Source organism: Toxorhynchites rutilus, chromosome 3 (assembly GCF_029784135.1).
Source record: "Toxorhynchites rutilus septentrionalis strain SRP chromosome 3, ASM2978413v1, whole genome shotgun sequence".
Classification (NCBI taxonomy): domain Eukaryota; kingdom Metazoa; phylum Arthropoda; class Insecta; order Diptera; family Culicidae; genus Toxorhynchites; species Toxorhynchites rutilus.
In genome coordinates this window covers 182,194,633-182,218,627 of record NC_073746.1, presented here as the reverse complement: position 1 = coordinate 182,218,627, position 23,995 = coordinate 182,194,633, and the positions used below count along the sequence as shown (strand labels likewise).

The 23,995-nt window shown below is 36.9% G+C and overlaps 1 protein-coding gene across 11 annotated transcripts in view; it reads left to right on the top strand.

Annotated features, from left to right (window-relative positions):
• Window positions 1-23,995, top strand: part of LOC129779672 (cytohesin-1) — a 120,459-nt gene that overhangs the window by 47,550 nt on the left and 48,914 nt on the right. The window lies entirely within an intron of this gene.

The window sequence follows — 23,995 nt, the reverse complement described above, 5'->3', positions numbered from 1 at the left end:
TTTTACTATCGAGCAAAACCGATGTATGTGACATCAGAGGATTTGTCGACTGCTTGCTAGTTGGAGCGAGAACGAGTATTAGAAATCGAGAATGGCTTATTTATACCCAATAAGTTATAAATGGGTGGGATTAATTTACAATATCCCCTCTCTGCATACAGTTCTCGTTTGAACGAACGCTGCATTTGCAGTTCGAGCGAGTGCTTTACGCATGCACGCAGTGGTATATAAAAATTATACCTCTCGACTTCACTCGTTTCTTGGTTAGAAAGCAGATAAATTCACAGAACAAATGTGTGAGAAAATCGGTATGCTTCCAATTTATGTTATTTTAAACCATTTATGAATTAGGGAATCGTAAAGCATATCATATCAAACAATTCTCAGATAATTTCCAATTTGATTAGTATTCAAATCGTTCTCCGTTCATTCGTTCACAAGACTATGTTATATATGGTTATTCACGTTAAAACTATTCCATAAAAAATTGAAATCTTTTCTGATCTGGCACCCTTTCTGAGGGACTTTATCTTGACGTATGACTAGTTGATCCAGATGGTATACTGGAGGCTAAATTTCTTAAAACTTTGCAAATTTTTCATGATATTGAGTTGGAGTACATTAAAAATGCATACTAGTCCACGAAAAACATAACTTATTTCAAAGTCCATTTCGGAGATACAAAGCGATACCAATTAAACGAATTCCCGTTTCTATAGATTACAGGAATTATAATTAGTGAGGGACAAAAAGATGGAGCAAATAATCCGTATCCGTTGCAAATCGTTGTGGACAAATATTTTTAGAAAAGCAAAATATAGTTTTAAACTGTTAGGAAATCGTAAAGCCTACTGAATATATTTTGTGTTTGCCTGGTATCAGTCGGAAGGATTTTTCTACGATGATCAATATAGAGACAACAGGAAAGTCATGGTGTAAATGCCATGATAGTTGTCAAACAGAACTTAAGGGAGCTAAGCAGGTTCATTCAAGAATGTTTGATTGATTTGATTTATTCACGGTTATTCACTCAATAAAATTCTTCAAAAAATATTTAACAAGAAATATAAATTTTTTGTTTTGGGTTTACGTGTCCCGTTTTTATTTCTGAACTATTTGGATACATGGCGTCAATGTTCTTGCAATCTTGCATCAGAGATCAACTTGCAGCTTTTAAAGAATGTCTGGGAATTGGTCATACCACGCGAGCTGCAACAGGACTTTCAAAGTGGAGAAGAAAAATTCTTGAATTTGGGTAGCTTCGGATTGCGTATTTTACACGGTTCCTCAATAGATTGATGGATTCAAAAAAATCATCAAAATTTTACGGCAATCAAATCTGGGATGCGAAGCTTATAAAGCATTGATATATCCTTGATTTGGCCGTCATTGATTCTGACAAAAAAATGGCTGGAAAATGATTCGAGAAACTTTTTATTTTTGACCCTATTGAACTTTCTGGTATTTGACGGATTTTGGGCTCCACAGATACCCTCCAGCAGACTTAGCACTGAAACAATATTGATAGCAACAAAAGCAACAAATTTTCTCACTATAATCCGAAAAATGAATGACTGGAGCATTTTTGGAAAGGATAATTACGGGACTTTTTACCATGAATGGTCTTCTGTCTCTCGTGTGGAAACCTCAACGTTGAGAGGGTTTCCATTCCATTAATACCAAATGATTTTAGAAAACATTTGTTGGGAGACGGTTGAGCTATTCAACAAGTTTATGATGGTAGGCTTCACTTTGGAAGGATAGCATCAATAAAAATGTTGAGCTAGTTAATTGATAGAGTTCGAAATTCTCATTCTCTTTGTATCTAGAAGACGAGGAAAACTGGTCGGTGTTAAGTCAAACCGGACCATGTAACGTTTTTATGATTTCGAGAAAAACGAGCATGAAGTTTGGTACGATAAGGGGTTTTCATTGAGCGTTCAAAACCATTTCGATAAGTTATTCCTGCTGTACGAGTTAATTAATGAGTAAGTTAATGAAATGGCTACGGGAAGCGGAAGCGAAATCTCTCGAGGTGAAACAAAAAAAAACTTTGAATAACGCACAGAAGGGAGCCGAAAGATTGCAAGAAAAAGCATTTTGTCAAAATCCTAACAGTTTCGTGAAATTGATCCGAATCAAAATAAAAATGACTCATTCTGTACTAGAGTTTGATAACTTTGGGCTGTATGAGTGAATCTATTTTTTTAATCTTCAACGACACTTCGAGGTCGTTTAACTTAATTTTAAATCACAAACAATCCATTTATAGGAAAACTAGCTAACCCGGCAAACTTCGTCCCGCCCATTTACTTGATTAATTCTCGAGTAATGCAGAAATTTGTGTTTTATTTGTATGGCAGCCACCCCTAAGAGAGGGGGGAGGGGTACCTAACTACCATAGAAACATTCATTGCACCCTAAAGTTTCCATATGCCTAATTTGGTTTAATTTGCTTAATTAATTCTCGGGTAATGCAAAAATTTGTGTTTCATTTGTACGACAGCCCCCTCTAAAAGAGAGGGAAGGAGTATCTTAACACCATAGAAACATTTATTGCATCCTAAAACCTCCACATGCCACATTTGGTTTCATTTGCTTGATTAATTCTCGAGTAATGCAGAAATTTGTGTTTCATTTGTATGGCAGCCCCCCCTTTGAGTGGGGGAAGGACTGTCTAACCATCATAGAAACATTTATTGCACCCTAAAACTTTCACATGCTAACTTTGGTTTCGTTTGCTTGGTTAATTTCCGAGTAATGCAGAAATTTGTGTTTCATTTGTATGGCAGCCCCCCCTTAGAGAGGGGGGAGGGGTATCTAACCACCATAGAAACATTCATTGCACCCTAAAGTTTCCATATGCCTAATTTGGTTTAATTTGCTTAATTAATTCTCGGGTAATGCAAAAAAACTAGCTAACTAGCTAATTTGTGTTTCATTTGTACGGCAGCCCCCTCTAAAAGAGAGGGAAGGAGTATCTTAACACCATAGAAACATTTATTGCATTCTAAAACCTCCACATGCCACATTTGGTTTCATTTGCTTGATTAATTCTCGAGTAATGCAGAAATTTGTGTTTCATTTGTATGGCAGCCCCCCCTTTGAGTGGGGGAAGGACTGTCTAACCATCATAGAAACATTTATTGCACCCTAAAACTTTCACATGCCAACTTTGGTTTCGTTTGATTGATTAATTTCCGAGTAATGCAAAAAATTGTGTTTCATTTGTACGGCAGCCCCCTCTAAAAGAGAGGGAAGGAGTATCTTAACACCATAGAAACATTTATTGCATTCTAAAACCTCCACATGCCAAATTTGGTTTCATTTGCTTGATTAATTCTCGAGTAATGCAGAAAGTTGTGTTTCATTTGTATGGCAGCCCCCCCTTTGAGTGGGGGAAGGACTGTCTAACCATCATAGAAACATTTATTGCACCCTAAAACTTTCACATGCTAACTTTGGTTTCGTTTGCTTGGTTAATTTCCGAGTAATGCAGAAATTTGTGTTTCATTTGTATGGCAGCCCCCCCTTAGAGAGGGGGAGGGGTCTCAAAATATCACGAAAACCTTCCCCGGCCCCAAAAACCCCTACATACCAATTTTCATGTCGATCGGTTCAGTAGTTTCCGAGTCTATAAGAATCAGACAGACAGACAGACATCACTCCATTTTTATATATATAGATATGGACAGACGTTCCTTAATTTTATGATGATGATGGCCCACCTCATACCCCTACAAAGGTTTGAGCAGGACGATTTATCTTATAGATAATATTTATTTTCAAACATATCAAGAAGCCAGTATAAAAAAAACAAAAACAAAGCAAACTGGCTCTGTTGCAGGTATAAATATCTATCAATAGAACATTAAAAATAGGCATAAACTGCGAAAAAAACAAACAATGTTCCTATCCATATTGATATTGACATAGTCATAGTCTCAACTTCATGAAAGATAGTTTACGACAATTCTGAATGAGTTGTCCCAATTCCAGTTTCCACTTCAGACCCTACATAAAATTTCATTGTGTGTCAGTTTTCTGCCAGTGTTCATTATTAACATTAGTCCAGGCCCACCAAACTGTCGTACAAATGAAACACAAATTTTTGCATTACTCAAGAATTAATCACGCAAATGGAACGAAATTTGGCATTTGGAGGTTTTAGGGTGCAATAAATGTTTCTATGGTGGTTAGACACTCCACCCCCCTCTCTAAGGGGATTGCAATAATTGTTTCTATGGTGGTTGGACACTCCACTCCCCCTCTCTAAGGGAGGCTGCCATACAAATGAAACACAAATTTCTGTATTACTCGAGAATTAATCACGCAAATGGAACGAAATTTGGCATGTGGAGGTTTTAGGGTGAAATAAATGTTTCTATGGTGGTTAGACACTCCAGCCCCCTCTAAGGGGGAGGCAGCCATACAAATAAAACACAATGGGTTCACATACATTTATCTGCCTTCCTCACTCTCGCACAAACTACGGTTACAACGAACCCGTATCGAGTATGTCTCGTGTATTTAACCGCTGTTACTTATCTTATGACTTTCACTTATCTCGCGCCAGTTTAAGAAAGGCATTCTTGACCGCTCTTTCCAGTTAGGCATAGTTTTAAGTAGATTAAGTATTTTATGTTATTAATTTAATAGGTATCATTAGGGCACTCATGTTCAGGCCTGTTGATAGTAATGAATAAACTAAATTTTCTGCATTACTCGAGATTTAATCACGCAAATGGAACGAAATTTGGCATGTGGAGGTTTTATTGTGCAATGGATGTTTCTATGGTGGTTAGACACTCCACCCCGTCTCTGAGGGGGTGTGTCCAGGGTTGCCAACTATATTTTTCAAAAATCAGGGAAAATGAAAATAAAAATCAGGATAAATCAGGATAGCTCGTTTTGGGATATCCGGAAAGTTTGTGGAGGAGAACAAAGGCATCCTGTTTTATTGGAAGACATTCATTTATTCAATTTTATGTGCACAGTTTTGTTTCGCAATCCATGTTTCATACAGTCTTCAAATTTTATCCTACCAGATCATGGTCGCTTTCTCGTCGAAAACTGTTCAAGGTATTTTTTATGCTGTCCATAGAATCGGAGGCCTTGCCCTTGAATGAATTTTGTAGAGACCTGAACCTTACTTGACCAAACTTCTACTTGTTCTTTTTTAGGAATTTCCACAACTATGCATTATTAGTATACTATGACTACGACAATAAATGTCATACATTTTTTACGGTTTTTGAATAATTTATAATTATATACTTGACAAAAAAAATCTACTAAATATCTATAGCTCTGTAATCGTTGACATAAGATTCTGGAGAGAGAGAGAGAGAGAGGGAGAGAGAGAGAGAGAAAAGATCTCGCCAAATTATCCTAATTGGCGTAGACGGTTTCATTTTCTGTGATTGTGAAGCGAAAAACATAATAGATTTTCAGGTGGAATAAACGCACTACGTGTTTTAAGCATTCAAATAAATATTAATACGTAACAATAAATAATAAACGAAAGAAAAAGTAATCACTACACAAGGGAAAACCGGAGAACTTTTTATGTAGGCTATTCTGACAGTTGTCATTTTCAACCAGAATCCTTCATATTGTGATAAAATAGAAGATTAGAAAATCAGGAAAAATCAGGATCACTTTAGAAAAATCAGGCAAAATCGAGTGTTTGTCAGGATGTCAGGATACGAGCCAAAAAGTCTGGGAAACCCTGAAAAATCAGGAAGGTTGGCATCTCTGGGTGTGTCTGAAAATAATCTGAAAATCTGAGTTTTGGTAGAAGTACTAGGAATTTTTTAGTAAAAGATAAATTCAACGGGGTCGATTAGAAGATCAATCAATGAACAGTTCTGCGATTGGACTCATGAACTTGCGCTTAGTAAGAAAACGTGAATGTTTGAAGGTATTGATAACAAAAAACAAATTTGGGGCGGGACGAAGTTTGCCGGGTCAGCTAGTTTATATATAAAATAAACAAAATGGGCCCTAAGACACTTCCCTGCGGCACCCCGACTGAGATGCCGATGGGATCGGAAAAAGAATCATTAAAACGAGTCTTTTGAGTTCTGTCGCACAAATAGCTTTCGAACCATTTGTACGACATTCCTACAATTCCATTGCGCTCCAGTGTTTGTAACAATAAGGGCCTAGAAATTGTTTCAAAAGCACGTTTAAGATCCAGAAATACCGCAAATATAGTTTCTTTCGCCTCGATATTCTCTTTCCATTTTGCTAACGCCAGATTCAGAGCGGTTTCACAAGAGTGTCCTCGATATCCCGACTGTCCTGGTATTGGTGAATTGTTATCTACAAAATGTATCAGCTGGACTTTCACAACAAGTTCTAACATTTTTTCTAATGTGTGCAACATGGTCATAGGGCGGTACTCTTCGGCTTTATCCGTCCCATTAACTTTGGGGATCGGAATCACAAGGGATTCCTTCCAAACCGTTGGCATGTGCCCAGTTCGTAGAGATGCATTTAGTAGGTTAAGTAGATAGTGTCCAATAACATGAAAGCAATCTTGTATCACTTTTGCGTTGCAGCCGATTTTTGCAATGAAAAGCAAATATCTCTTAACTCAGCGAAAGTGATGGATGAAAAACAATCTAGTCTACAATTGATATTAATCGGCTGTACTATTTCGTCAGGTCAATAGTTTGGTTGATCAGCTATTGACAAAATAACTGTTGAATTTATCGGCAATAGTTTGGTCTGACTGCTCTTCTGACCCTTCGAAAACTATGGATCGCGGTACACCATTTTTAGAATTTAATATTTTTTTCAATAATTTCCATAGTTCTTTGCTATGACTTTGATGTTCATCGATTTTCTTATGTATATATTCACTTCTAGTCTTTTTCAAGGCCTCTCAAGGAGTATATATTTCGCGCGAAGGTGTACCTACTCCAATCATTTTCTAAATTAGTCCTTATAAACTTTCTGTACTTTTTATTTCTTTTGCGTTTGAGACGCAGCAGATCAAAAGAGTACCAGCTGTTCGAATTTTTTAATTCAATATATTTTTCAACCACTAATTTATTGGTACACTTTCTCAGAATTTCAATCAGAACAGCTGCTTTATCATTCAGATGTCCCGTCATTGCTGCAAAATCCATGGCTCCTTTGGAATATCAATTCCAGTTTTTAATTTTTATTCTATTTCCATCACGGTCATCCTGTTCATTCTCAATGTAAACAAAAATTGTCTCATGATCAGTTACTTTGAATTTGGCCTCTGTAAAAGAATGGGCAGTAGCAAAATTTGAATACACGTGATCTATTAGAGTTCTACTATATTTAGATATTCTAGTAGCTTCGTTTTTTTTTATTCTTTATTTCTGAGACTTTCAGTCTCCTGGGCTGGTTCGTCTCAGTAGTAGCTTCGTTAACAGATTGTTTTAAATTAAAGTAATGTGATAATTGTTTCAATTGATTCGAATTTCGCATATTAAGCCAGTCAATGTTAAAGTCACCAGCATTTATGTTTAACTTACCGCAATCAACAAAGCTTTTCCACCAGTTTTCTAAAATTCCTAGAAAGCGCTGGTCACTAGAACTGGAAATTCCATAATTTCCCATCTGTATGCCTCTTTCAACTGAAATAGTCAAGAACCAATTATTATCAACAGCTTTGTTTAACCGAATGTTAAATTTAATTGGTTCTTTTGCATAAATTGCAACACCTCCAGTGTGTTTGGAGTGCGACAAGCAAAAAGCTACTTTATAACCAGGAATGTTGTATTGATCATATTATTCTTCTCACCATGTTCGCCGTTAGAAAACAAATTATTGCTTAACTTAAAGTTTTATGAACTACAGCTAAAATACTAGTAGAGAATTTGATTACTAGTCTACATCTGGATTTTTTTAGGGTTTTGAGTCGACACCTGGAAACCCATTATCTTTTTCGCTCCACAATAACGGATCACGAAAGAAAAAATTGGACAACACTCTCACTTACGAACATACGGGTAATTGATTTTCTTCAAACTTCGCTATTTCTTTTCAAAATAAAAAAAAAATATCGCTCTAATTTGAGCGAAAATGAGCATCACAAAATAAAGGCAGCTCAAATCTGACAATCCGTTCTCTTGTGACGATGAGTCATACGAACGAACCTTTGTTTTATGTATAAGATAATTAGCTCAGACTATATCCTGCTCAATTGTTTTTCATTTTTCCAATTTGAACCGGTTGATAATCAATGGATTGAGTTTATTCGTGCGGCATTGATCTTGAAAAAAACTGTTTAGTGACTAGATGGAATGTCTTATTATTTTTCGTTTTCATAACTTGTGAGAGCGGATGATAATTGAGTGCACGGACGACGTATACACAAACTCAAGTAGGTATAATTTTTAGCGGAGGTTATTTATGTCCCCATTGTAGAGTTGCCATGTGCCATGTCGTTAGTGTTTTTATCATCGCTCCTGGTTGCGAACAAAAAATCTAAAGCATCTTGGGAGGGAGAGGAGAAAAAATGTTTTGGCTCATCACTCGACAATTCAGGAAATTTTGGCTAAATACACACACCTCGACCCCTGAGTGAGATTTTCACCGAGGAACAACTGTTGCCTTCCTGCATTTGATCGACTTTTCGGAATTTTTTGTTGTTGTGTTTGATGTATTATTAGCAACAAAACAAATGGTTTTTGTATTAACGAATTCTATCATTCATCAGAGAAAACTATTTCAATTTATTAGAATAAGAGCACTTAACTGGCCACGAGCACCCTAAGAATAAAAAGAAAATCATACTGAATACCAATCCAGTGCAAGGTCATATCAGTAATTATGTATACATGATAATAAATATGAACGACAGAAGCCATCCTATAAATAACCACAATCAAACTTCCCTCGCTCGCTCAACAAATGAACCTGCAGCGTTAACCGGTCCCGAGCAGGTTGTATATTGTGAGGGGAAAACCACGGAACCACCCAGCACAGAACGGAACGAATCCAAGGAAGTCGAATGCTAATGCAGCTTTATGTACGCGTTCGCTCAGAAAGGTTAAACGTTTTTTTTTTGGATGAGTACATAACAACGGATTGTGCTTCTCGAGAGCTCAAATCGGTGGTTTTATTTGTTATAATACCGATGAAATAAAACGAAATCGTTATTTTGGGAGATCCAACATTAGTGAAAGTTCAACGTCGAATGAAGTACAGACACACCGCTTCGGTTAATGTTTACCAATCAGTAAATGTGTGCAAATTTACATTGTGTTCGTTCAAAAATTCGCATTAGCTTCTTCTGCACTGAGGAGAGTAGCTAGACGAAAGAGAAAAAAAGGCTAGTGTAAATAGAATCTCAAACCATGGCTAGACACATAACTCAAGCGTAAGAACAACCTGGATGATGACAGAGATGACCGGTCGTTGCCGCCGTTCGGTGAACGATAATTGACAGACGAGCAGAAAATGATTTTAAGCAAACTGCGAGCTGTTAACGATATCACTGTTGCTGATGATATGATGAAGCAGGATGTGCGGGTTCTCTTACTAATCCTTACTAATTTTGTTTGAGTTTGCATACTTCAGCATACTTCAGCACTCATACTTTATTTACTAGTGTCGCAAAGATGTCAAAGTTTGATTTTTTTGAAATCCGTAAAATCACCCAAGGGGGAGTACATGAAAATTTGACATTCTGTTAAATATATGTTAAATATATATATTTTGGAATTTGTTTTGAATCGTCCCGCTGAACATTTTTAATTTTTTTTTTCAAGTTGGTAGGGTAAATGATTATGGTTTTTCCGAATTAGAGTGTTTCCACGCAACTAGTAAACGCAAATCGATTTTTCATTAAATCACATATGATCGATACGAGTCAGGGTTTGTTGAAAAGCCCAAGTCTCTAGTTACCAATACTACCACAAGGCGTTGAAATTATTCAAATTTTTATGTTTGTTAACGATTTTCCTCAAAGAGAAATTATGATCATGGTTCGACAAAGTCTGATGATGGATTGTACGAAAATAATCATAGTTTGTCCGGTTTCAGAAATCACAATTTTTGTATTGAAAAATCCGAATTTTCGAGTAGATGTTGCATTTATCATTGCTTGAGTTTACTGTCATCATATTGATCCATTCATAATTTAGGCTTTTTCAGAATATTGCCTTTTCTTGGGCATATTAAAAGTGTTCACCTCAACACACTCAACACACAGAAACTGCATTACTCGAGAATCAATCACGCAAACGGAACCAAATTTAGCATGTGAGGGTTTTTGGGCGTTAGAAATGTTTCTATTATGGTATGACACCCTTCCCTCCTCTGGAATGGGAAGGAATAATACACATATTTCAATCAAACATTTTCCAACCAAACATGACGATTGAAAATTTTTGGAAAACTCTGAAGAAAATGAGAAAATTAGCGAAAATTCAACTCCCATATGTTCTACAATTTCATAGTGACAAGCGTTGTTAGTCCATTTGATCTTTACGCTAACGAAATTGATCTTTGTTCAAAAGTGGAAATTGATTTTAATGTGATAAAACTCACTCCTATAGCTGCTTCTATCTATATAAATAAAAATGGATCGTCAAATGTGTTGATAAGAGCAAAACTCGAGAAAGGAATTGCCCGATTTAGGGCTGTCTTTATTCCATCATACTTTCTGTATCACACAATTATTCCATGTAACGGAGAAACATGCTATTTGCAAGTGCTTTAAAAATCTTGAGCGAGTCTGAAAATAAACTGATATTATAATGACGAGTTTTGGTAGAATTACAAGGAATTTTATAGTAAAAGGTAATTTTAAAGGGTAGATAAGAAGATCAATCAATGAGCAGTTCTGCGATTGGACCCATTAATGTGCGCTTAGTAAGAAAATGTGAATGTGATAATGAAAAATAAATTTTGGGCGGGACGAAGTTTACCGGGTCAGCTAGTATACTATAAAACTACTGTGAATCATGAAAAAGACAATTTTATTTATATGTTTTGAAACATTCGAATACCTGATTTAACACAGGTACGCTAAATTAGAGCATTCAAAACAGTGGACAAACCATGATTATATTTTCGACTGGACAAACCAAAAACATTTACCTTACTACTGTCAGTGGTGTTAATGTAAATATTGAGCGCGATCTGTCATTTAATTTGTTTACAGCGTCATTAGGAACAAGTTAATTTTATTTGCTTGGCGCTTATTGATATGGCGTTGTTCATTCGTAATTCTTTCCGGGGAATAAAGAGTATTACATTGGCGTTATGATGCGTTTGAGAGAATAAATTCGTCGCAACCGTCCAGATTTGGAGAAGGATAACACTTGGAATTTGCACCACGATGATACATTAACTCATCAATAGATCATTGTGAACGAATTTCGACCAAAAATGGAACAAATGTGATTGCATAAGCACCGTACTCTCTAGATATGGACCCGTGTGATTATTTTTTCTATTTTGGAAACTCAAATTATCGCACATGGGAGGACCCGTTTCAACAGCATTGAATACATAGAAACTAATTCGCTGCGTGAATTAAAGGCAGTTTCTGAATACAGCTATAAAGTGTTTCGATGACTGGATTGTTCGTTGGAAAAAGTGTATTGCTTCAGAAGGGGCCTATTTGAAAGGCGCTAATATGAATTCAGTTGAAAAATAAAGTATTTCCTTCAAAAACACAAATTCCCGGTATAAATTAGACAGAATGTATGTTTGTTCGTACTCGAGAATATAACAGGAGTTACTTTGTCGTCAAACCCAACAACAATGTTTCCTCCTGTTGAAATAATGATGACGGCGTTGATTGCTACGATATTTCCGGACGTGAACAATATCGGATCGATTTCGTGTGCTACTTTCGTTTTTATGTACCACTACCATCGTCAAGCCTGCTGTGCAAATCAGTCACTTGTAAATCTCTCGCTTGAAATGCAAATACAGCGAAGAAGAAGAAAAATATTGCAATGTAAGCTTCCCCATTTGGCACCGCGTGTGGTATAAAAGTAAGTACATCCGTGGTATGTGGTCTCATTCAGAAGTCATCCAGCGTGTGACCAGACGGCAATCGCAAAGACTGTGTCGGCGTTGCTCATGACAGCATCTCGTAAGTGAACGTATTCGTGTTGTCTCTTCAGTGCAACCGTGGGATTTTACGTTGTTGTACGAACGCTAGGAACGTTATTACCATGGAGAAGAAAAAGATGGCGAGTATGAACGTAGACACACAACGATGAACTTCAGATTATTGTTTCTTCTTCGATCTTCGAATCACAATTTCTTGCGTCGCTGTGCAGTCGCCTATTTTGATTCCAGCAATGTTTTCAACAATGTGCGCATTGGATCTACACACGTGCTCTTCAGCCGGTGTTTTATCGGGGTTCATGACAATAACGTAATTGTCATTTTGCAATCCAAGCAAGCGAATTTGCAGAATCTCAATAATTAATTGTGCTTATTCAGGTTTCGCCTGGCTTTAGGCGAATTGAGGTTACTTGTAGGTGTGGATTACGCTCGATGAAGCGAACGTAGCGTCATTTGTCATTTATCAACGTAAACGAATTCATTCTGTTGGAAATAACGAACGAACGACGGTTGAATTATGTGGATTATACAAAAATCACCACCCTGATTGGTATTAACTATATGGTAATCGGTATCCCAGCGGTATCATATATAGATTACGATCTATTCTGATGCATACCAAGTTTTTTGTGTATAATTTCATGAAAATCGGCCGTTTCGGAGGAGTTCAACCACGAACATCGTGACACAAGATTTATAAATATAAATGTGTCTTATGTGGACTAGGTAGGACTCCGTACACTTAGTTCACGGATCTACGAGGGACTTCGTAGTTTGATGGTTGAACATATGCTTACAAAGCAAATGATAGGGAGTATAATCCTAGGACCATTCTTTTCGTTGATATTTTGCTTGGTCTTTCCTAAGGCTAGAAACAAAAGAACTTTGTGGACTAAAGCCTCTATATTTGAATTTTAAGAGCTTTTAGAAGTGTCTGCTACATCTTAGCAAATTTAATTTTCATATACCATTTTTCCTAGTATTTTGCTTTGCGGCTGCATCGAATGATTGTTGACCTATAGTTAGACCACTATTAGTAAAATAACGTAGTGTAAATTCTTTCAACGCTTCAACAGTAGGGATTTTAGTACTGAAGTGGAAGTGAAAACGCTTGAAAATGGAGAATTGGAGTTACTTCTTCATGAGGATTCACGTCAAATGCAAAAGGAGCTTGCAGAATCATTAGGAATTTTATTTAGTTAGGAATAAAATTCAGTAAATTTAAACTGTTTTCAACTGATCTAAACTGTTAAGTTGATGAAGCTGATGAAACTGATTGAATTTCATCAGTAAATTTGAGTAGGAGAGGTGGGGGTAAAACGTACATGTTAAGAAGAACTTCAATTATACCTTTGGAAACTCATGTTTCCCAAAACTTTACTGCTGTTTCTTGCAATTCAATATACTGTTCTTCTACCTAATTGGCCAAGTATTTTACAAAAAAGGGGTTTACATTGTTTTTTACTAAAATTAAAACATACCGAAAAGTACAACATTTTTTCCGATGCGGGGAATATGGACATATAATGAGGGTAATATGGACAGGTTTGTGATTATCGATCGCGAGAGGAATAAATTTTTTCAACTATGGTCTGAACTTATCACGAATGTCCGTTGAATGGCGAAAAAATCGAATTATTCCACCTAGAAGTGATATCTTGCTTTTCAGCAGTATAAACGAACAGACCCCCAACTATTTTGCTATTGGTTCCAGTCAGCTTCTAAAAAGTCACAAACTCACAAACCGAAATATAACCGTCAGCGAATTAAATTTTGATATTAAGCCACTCGAAATGCTTAATATCGAAGCACCTTAAATTACATCCACACCCGGAATCATGTATAATTTTCGGTTTTTGTTTCCCTTTTCCACTTTTGATCAGTATTCATTGCCGTAGGGTGGCTTAAATATTATAGAATAACATGTAGAAGGTTCTCATTAACAGAAATCCTCAATTCAAAATGTAACTATTCAAATCAACCACCTGTCCATGTTACCCCCACTGTCCGTATTACCCGCGGTTTCCCTATATGTAGAAAACATCAAAATTTGATAAATATTACACTCTGTACTTAGTTGACACTTTGCAGCCGCGTCGTTCGAGTGTGAAGAGTTAAAAATCATTTGTTATGTATTCATGTGAATACCACACAGATGACCGTACAAATGAAATTGAAAAATATCAAAATTTCGAAACGATTGGTACAATTCCATCGTAACAACAAACTAGCAGCGATTTCTGGTCACATAAAGGCAGGACAGAGGTTTAATAATTTCATTCAATATTGGCATTAGTTGATACATTTATGAGGAATAGATAATAATTATGTTTCGTGAATCCGTAATTTTAAAGTCGTTAAATTGTACAAACATATTAATTTTGTAGTTAATGTTTATATTGGGTCATATCAATTTCATACACTTTCTCCTTTTATTCCTTAATTGAGTTGCTGCGTCGCATTGGTTGAGCAAAAATCCATAAAATGAATAATTGAACTGAACACGTTTCATTTATACACGCAGTAGACTTCTCATTGCGTATCGCGACTACGAAACAGATTAACAATAAATTTATGAAACTAACAAAAACAAAATTTCTCCCCGTTCGTCAGGCGTTTTGGCGGAGAGCCTATCTGCTCAACAACAGCGTATATTCCACACTTATTAGCTTCGAGCCAATGACCAGTGATTAAAATTGCGTGGAGTGTCATTTGGAGACCCGGGCACATTCAACAAACAAGTCAAACAAAGCTTTTGATCTATTCTGATGATGGTGGAATTCCGTCCCACCATTGTGTGGTCCACTCGGTGAAACGATATCTTTTTCGGTTCGAGTACAACTGAAACCACAATGTGTATGAGGCTGCGAAGTGGTATTTAAAATGTGGCTTACATGCCATTCGCATTCATTCCGCTACAGCGATTAATTAGTCAATTTCCCACTGTGTTGACCTAACCTAATGGGTTGTTCTACCTCTGTTTGGGTAGCTCTCCCGCGTGATTAGCACCGACAGCACCGGAAGTCAAATCTCAAGCGAAGGATATATGAGGCGGGGGGTTCCGAAGTATCAATGAAAAACCTTGCAAATGGCACAATTTGATTGAGTTCTCGTCGCAATCAATTCACCTGAGCCCTCCAAATATAAATATATACACTCTTTAATGGACATTTTATGCAAAATCGAATCCGGCCATAAAACATCCTTCGATGGCCTCGATGGCAATCGCACTCGCTATGCTGTTGGCGAAAGCGCGTCCCTCAGGTTTATCGTTTTCCAATCTGCACTAAAAACCGAAAGGTGAATGATTGTTACGTGTGTTTTTATTTTGTTCTGTTGTTTTTTTTGTATTTGGAACATTTTACCGGCACGTTATATTTCCATTATCTGCTTTGTACCGATGAGTACTGGGCGATGTTGTGGGTGATTGGATATTGATTGAGCACTGCAATTTTGGTGGGTAGTTGAAATGAAAGTTTACATTGTTGTACGTTAAATATATATTCATGCTGAATCTCTATGACCGTTCAACGTTTTAGTTTTATATCAGAAGTGTTGGGTGAACAATAATGAGATTTTTTTTAATCAGATGATAATCCAAATCTTTTTAAAGCGTCTGTAAGTTACAACATCAATATAACGATTGATTTGCAATTGAATTTTTGGGACGTAAAACAGTAAAACACTATCGAATATGTCATGCACAGTAGATTGACCCAAACAAAATTGAAGTTCAAATTTTGAAACTAGGTGAGAAACTTACTGTCTGGAATTTTCAGCGTTGGCAATTGAAGTTGAAAAAAAAATTCTATGCATATGTGTACCAGTCTATTGCACTAGTTACATGTTTGGTTTTCATTGGATCTCAATTCTGATACACGTGGGAAAAAATCAATGAGCTATGCATTCAATGAACGCGGCTTCGTTGCGTCATTTGCAGGTTATATCTGTCCAACCGTGAATGTCGAAATCGGATATGATTCTATATGCTCGGATGACTCAATTAGATTACATCGTAGTTGTAATCAGATATCAAGCATATTGATCATCATATGGTTTACCATGCACTATATTGGGACGCAAGTTCTGATTGTTTTTGCTCATTTAATCCGTAAAAAAACTCCTTTCTGTAGATTTCCGTTTCCGTGATCCGTAGTTCAAAGCATATGCTTTGCATATGCTCTATTGAGGGCAATATTCAATCCGCCAATCCAACTATTTCCCAGAACATCTCCGTTTAACGTATAGAATCCACTTTTTATTAAATCATTATTTTTTCAAACCATTTTTCGAAATTCAATCAGTATTGTAATTCGCATTGAGCTTGAGCTTGAGCTTGGGTAGACTGTACAATTCGTAGTTGCTCTCCGTGAATGACCTGAACCAACCAAATTGCACAAAGAACACACAGAATGACGCTTGGGACTAGCAAATCATTCTCGTTGTGCAGTTTTCGGTGATTCGAGCTTCAAATGGTCAATAACGACGCCGGCCACGTCCCTACAGTCATCACGGGAAAAGAAGGAATGTTAGTATAATATTCGCCGCCCCAAGGCCAGAAGGGTCGCCTCTATAGCGTGGTTTCCTAGCGTTTATCATGGAAGGGATAGTTGTTAGTGGGAATGGTTAAGAAAAATCAGGATTCACTGCGGTAAGTAATGTGATTATGTTAACGCGAATTATTTACTACTCGACGGAACAAAAATTTTAAAATCTGATGTGTTACAACACGCGGCAGAGATTATCTTTAGGTATACTGAGAAGGAAAACCTGTAAATTTGATGATTTTATATAATATATTATATTAACCCTTTGCGGTCGGAATTAATTTCCGTTGGAAGGAATTCTCTTATATTTTCAATCGGTATACAATTCGCATAGGACACGAAACAAACTCACTCATCTACCGTTCTGAATCATATTTCGGACACTTTGTTCTAATATCTTGAAATGCTTCATGCTCTGGAGATATATGTAACTATAAATTTGATATCACAATTGCTTCTTTAGAGTAATCCCTTGGTTTCACTATCACTTCATTTGAGAATAACATTTGAATTATTACATAGTAGGAAAAAAACAACACCACTCAGTAGAATTTACCCGTTCATAAATAATTAAATTTCTCCCGTGTTTCATCAGTTCTCATCATCGCTAACAGTTTACTGTGATTGCTTGGTAAGTGTTTTGCAGTTGACTATAAAATATAATCAAGTGTAATGTAATTTTCGTCCATAAAATTACAAAATAAAGTGTCCGAAATTTGAATTCAATCTGTCCGAAATTTGATTTAGTGTCCGAAGTTTGATTCTTATTCGCCTCATTTGAAAAGCATTTTATTCGATGATTTTCTTATGTTTTCAATCAAATAGGTACCAAAGTAGAAAGCTTAAAAGCATATTGAACTAATTTATCAAATATATCTACCAAATAATACCTGTGCATAAAGTTTAGATCTGCATATGCCTTAAGCGTCCGAAATATGATTCGGAACGGTACCTAATCGCCAAACAAGCTCTCTCCAAATGCATTATCTGCAGTGTAGCCCTTTCCATCCCACAAATATTAACAGAGAGCAAAGGCTATAATAGTGAACATTCTGCTGACAATTTGAACACCACTTTGGGGTTAGTACTCTATTTCTCTAAAGCTTAGATCATTTAGAAATGGGGCACTTCTGAAGGCGTGTGTTTTTAAACCATTCTTTCAATCAAAGGTACCGTTCTGAATCATATTTCGGACGCTTAAGGCATTTGATGTAGAAAACAGATCTAAACTTTATGCACTTAATACTTGATATTTTTATTAAATTAGTTTAATAAGCTTTTAAGCTTTCTACTTTGGTGCCTATTTGATTTTAAACATCAACAATTATCGAATGAAAATGTTTTTCAATTGAAGCGAATAAGAATCAAATTTCGGACACTATTTATGAAAAAATCAAATTTCGGACAGAGTGAATTCGAATTTCGGACACTCTGTTTGCATAACGGTTTCTTGTGGTTTTCAGCTCGACTTCTATTTCTGTACAATTACTAATGCTATAAAATGATCAAACATGAGAAAAATGAAGTGTTTGGGTATTTTGGTTATTGTTTAAAGTTTTTGAAGATGCATTTTCCATTTTTAAGTGAACGAATAATGATCGTTACGCTGTTGACAGGTGGAGGCGTAGATGTTGGCTGAAAATTGGTAACTTGATTGTGGTATCGGTTCTGAAGCAATGGTGTTTCGCAGAACGAAGCCCAAAGAATATTTTGAAACTTTATGACAATACCTAAAGCGTTACATATTGGTTTTTAAAATCTCGAATAATTGCCAAAATAGCGGCCTTTTTTTGTTGAAAATGAGTTATTTTTCATGAAAATTGCTGTTTAGAAGCTCATAAAAAATCGAAAAAAAGATATCGAAAACAGGCTATGTAACGCTTTAGATAATTCATTTTTTACATAATGATAAAAAAATTCAGTCAAATCGGTCGAGTAGATCCTGAGATATCGATACCACCAGCTGGAAAAAAATGGTTTCAAGAAGAACGCGTTTAAAAATTCGTACAGAAATACTATATTCCTTAAAGTGATCTCATACTTTTGGCTGTAACTAGTGATCCCGTTTCGATTTATTGATTAATCGCATATTAAGCCGTATGGGTTTGTTTTCCTCTGAATTTCAAATAGATTGATCGAGACGAATTATTGATTCGCTTCGATTATTGATTGCGCAGTAATTGTTAGATCAATAACCGGTTTTTGTAGTCGGTATTAGATTAATCGAATAGTCAGTATTCGTCAGTATTCGATTAACTGAATACTGACTAATCGCTTCGCATACTGACTACAAAAAAAAACCAATAACACCAATGACCACAAAGCGAACTTATTATATTGATAATTTTTTTCTCTTTTCATGACCTATTGATTGCGCATTAACCGTTCGATTAGTAATCGATTAATTGATCGATTAATCGAAACGGGATCACTATCTGTAAAGCGGCCCTTACACGATCAGTAGCATCGACATTATCAGTAATGGCAATAATAGCAGGACACACTCCATTCATTATTCTTCAACCCTACACGATCATTTTTATTGCTTCGAGGAATGCAGCAACTCTAGCGTTCATAGTCGTAAGAGAAATATAAAGGGTGTGTCACATCAAATTGCATCACGAAAAAAACGCTGTAGAAATTCGCCCAGTAGACCGATCCTTTTGAAAATTTTAGACAGTAAAATAAAAACTATTAAACAACTTTTGGCATTTTCTTTTTATTCATACTTCGAGCCCAAGTCCGTATGCTCGCACCTTCCTCTTTCCCCCGTCCATAAGGTTCTGTATAACGTCAGGTTGTAGTTTTTTTTGAACAGAAATCCATTTTCTCTTGAAGTCCGCCTCCGATTTGACAACTTTTGGGTTCTTCCGGAGGGCCTGCTTCATAATCGCCCAATATTTCTCTATTGGTCGAAGCTCCGGCGCGTTGGGCGGGTTCATTTCCTTTGGCACAAAGGTGACCCCGTTGGCTTCGTACCACTCCAACACGTCCTTTGAATAGTGGCACGAAGCGAGATCCGGGCAGAAGATGGTCGGGCCCTCGTGCTGCTTCAATAGTGGTAGTAAGCGCTTCTGTAGGCACTCCTTAAGGTAAACCTGCCCGTTTACCGTGCCGTTCATCACGAAGGGGGCGCTCCGCTTTCCGCAAGAGCAGATCGCTTGCCACACCATGTACTTTTTGGCAAACTTGGATAGTTTCTGCTTGCGAATCTCCTCCGGAACGCTGAATTTGTCCTCTGCGGAGAAGAACAACAGGCCCGGCAGCTGACGAAAGTCCGCTTTGACGTAGGCTTCGTCGTCCATTACCAGGCAATGCGGCTTCGTCAGCATTTCGGTGTACAGCTTCCGGGCTCGCGTCTTCCCCATCATGTTTTGCCTTTCGTCGCGGTTAGGAGCCTTCTGAACCTTGTATGTACGCAGGCCCTCCCGCTGCTTGGTCCGCTGGACGAATGAACTTGACAAATTCAGCTTATTGGCGACATCCCGGACCGAACTTCTCGGATCACGTCTAAACTGCTTAACTACGCGCTTGTGATCTTTTTCACTGACGGAGCATCCATTTTTGCCGTTCTTCACCTTCCGGTCGATGGTTAGGTTCTCGAAGTATCGTTTTAGTACTCTGCTGACCGTGGATTGGACGATTCCCAGCATCTTACCGATGTCCCGATGTGACAACTCCGGATTCTCGAAATGAGTGCGCAGGATTAATTCACGACGCTCTTTTTCGTTCGACGACATAAACACACTAAAGGGTGTGTCACATCAAATTGCATCACGACAATATTGTAGTCCCAGTTATTTGAGACATCTTTGTAGAACAAAGTTTTTTTTCTATCTCTTGAAATAACCGATATAGCACCTTTCTTCTAAGTTGCGTTAGGGTCACAATGAAAAAAAACGGTTTTTTTTGCTCTAACTTTTATTTCTCAAATTCTACACACAAACTGTCTTCGAAAGACTTTTAGAACATACTAATACAAACATTTTTCGATCCGATTTTGAATATAAAAATTAGAGTAAAAAACGATTTTTTCATGATTACCCTAATGCAACTTAGTTAAAAAACAACTTTGTGCGAGAGATATTCATTCATTAGACAGAAACTGTCTTTGACAAAGTTGTAACATATGATAGAGCGCTCATTTTTATGTTATCAAAAATAGGGTGACCAAAATTGTCGACGAAATAAAAAATCTAACTTTATTATCTTTATAGATAGAGATAAACATAGTTCGACAATGTTATAGCCCCAATTATTTAAAACAACTTTGTAGAACAACGCTTTTTTCTATCTTTTAATATAGTCGATTTAGTGCTTTTTCCTGGGTTGCATTAGGGTGACCATGAAAAAGCGGGTTTTTTTACTCTAACTTTTATATTTCAAATTCTACATCGAAACTGTCTTCGTACGACTTTTAGAACTTATCAAGACCAACATTTTGAGATGCAGAAAATGTCAATATCTCAATCCTACTAAAAGTTATTAATGGTTTTTTATCCAAAAAATCATGATTTGAATTTTAATTTACTCAGACACGAAAAATAACATAGTTTTGAAAATCACATATCATGTAGATTGAACTATGCTCTTTCAAATGAAGCCAATAAACTTTGTTTATGTTTGCTCCAGAGAGGAGGACAAACAATTGAAGAGAGCGTATTTTTTGGGAAGAAATATCAATAACTTTGTGTGAAGTTGAGTTCAAGTTCTGCATCGCAAAATGTTTGTATTAGTAAGCTCTAAAATTCTTTTGAAGACTGTTTGTATGTATAATTTGAAATAAAAGTATAAATGCTAATTTCCACTTAAATGCATCTCTTGGACCATTGTGCAATGGTATTGATGTATTCAAATTATAATTTGCGGTTGCTCTGGTTGCTCCTTTTAGTCGGAGCACAAATTGGACCAATCAAAACGAGGCACATAGCGCGTTTGGATAATGCTTGATGATTCACAATTATTCAATTGTTTATCTCAAGAAAAATAAAATTTCATGCAAATTATGGATGCGTGAAACTATTTTATATCAATTGATGCAAACATCTTTGCGTTCTATTAAGAAATATTCGAGTTACAAGCGTATGAAATCTTTCATTTTTCCCCACTTGTTCAATGCCTAGATTTTCATTCCACTCCCTATATCTTCTGGTTAGACGTAATCCTACGTCAAAAGAAATCGATTGTGTCGGTGGTAACTATAACAATGAACACAGCTCTCGATTTTGGAAAAAAATTCTTTCAATTTGAAAACCATGCGAACTTGTATGAAGGCTTCGAAAATGGTTACTTGCATGACACATTGTGTACTAAACGCTGGATATCTATAAACATAATTCATACTTTAGAATGCATCGTATTGTAATAACTTTTAATAACTCTCTCGTGAAAGGTTTGGTGTTCTCTAAAAGCGCCAATGGATTAACAATGCTGAAATTTGTGGATCGATTACACGAAAGCGATGGGTTACGGTTGTCCGTTGGTAGCTCGAAACTCGTTGGTTGTTGCTGATGATATCCGTAGAACAGTGGCCTCGGACATCAGTGAAGCCCCCGCAGACTGCAGACTTTTTATCGTCCAATAGTTTGATCAGTACGGAGAGGTATGCACAAAGGTACAATGGCACAATGCATGGATTCAGTTGGATCGGTTTTGCACCAGCCCAACTGTCCAAAATTATCAGCCGATGGAAAGTCTGCAGTCTGCCGACTTTTTGAAGTACGATGTAACTGTATCACGAATTTCTTCAGTGTTATCGAATCGTTAACCGCCGAACGCCTGTTTCATCACCGGGAATAAGTGATATTCGCTAGGGGCGACGCCTGGGGAGACCGAAATCTTTTATTCATACATGTTCAGTAACTAGATTTTCATTTTACCCCCTATATCTTCCGGTTAGGCGTAGTCCTACGTCAAAATACTTTAACAACTGACTGACGATTTCTAGCTTAAATTCGCGTTCAATTGATACATAGGGTCAGTTCTTACAGTATTTACAGCATTAGTTGGTTCAAAACAACATTTTTGCATATTTCTCATAACAATGGATTGTGTGACAATCGTCGAACAACAGCAAATGAGTTAACCGATGGGTTAACACATTAACTAGAACCATGTCGATTGCTGCACGCATATGAGAAAAACACGCTACTCGTTGGCGCCGGCAGATGTGGATTTGGTGCAGCAATATCACACTGTTTGATTGGATTAAAGCTTCCGTTGACGCTCATCGTTGGCACCTTGAAGTCTATAGTGATTTGGCACTATCAGACGCCAAATACAGGATCTGATCCAATGTTCCAAAGGCGTGGAGAGGAAAAAAAGACGACCATGACCATTGCCAAACAGTTGAAACCGTCGAATGACAAACATTATAGCATGGGGATGCCAGGCAAATGCAACCTTTGTCCTTGGGAAAATTGAAAGGGATGCGTTTGAGCACATGTTATACTCATAGTAAGAGTAATCATTGTCTCATTGAGAATGAAAAAAAAATCTTCCGGGACAATTAGAATTTGCTTCGAAATTTCGAGATTTCGAGATTTCTATGTGGTTCGTTAGATGTTAAATGAACTACAAAAATAAAAATTACCAGCCACGACCATGTGAATGCATGCTATATAAACTCGACATGGGAAATGCGGGAGTATTCTGGGCAGTTGAATTATACACTGTATAGTTGCTGCTGTTCGTTACAACCTGTAGAGGTGGTAGAGGGGAAATTGAAAACATGACTATGCTGGCGCTGTGGTTGGGTCTTTATCACTTACTCACCGTGTTCACCGTGCTAAAATTACTGTGCTACATTTATCGAATCAATAATTCATAACTCCGGATTTTTTTTTCTGCATATAATTTATTGAATTAGATCCACCGTGGAAAACGCGATAAATTATATTAAAAACAGGATCATCGATTAAATAATGAACACGAAAGGGTAGTCTCGAAGTTAGCCCTTTTCCAATTATCGACCACATGTTGCATAAGAGCGATGAAAAATGATCCCAACTACCTATCTAAACCTTTTCGCAGAATATCGTCGGATACGCCCGGTTAAGTGGCAATACCTTCCGCATTGACCGATGAAATTGGAATCGGCCGTGATTTTAAATAGAGCGATGGCTGATCAAAACATATGAGATAAAAGTACGAAAGACTTTTCAAGCTTGTTCGGATCATGTTCGGATCAACAGATTGCTTCTTCGTGTTGATACAAGTATTATAATATAATTTTGCCTCTCGGCGTAAGAAAGTACAGGCATAGCACAGTACAGGACATTAAAAGCATGATTTATACAGAACTTCACACAAAATCGCTACTGTTGCGAGTTTTAAATGGAAATAGATTTGATATGTGTCTTTTAAATATCAAC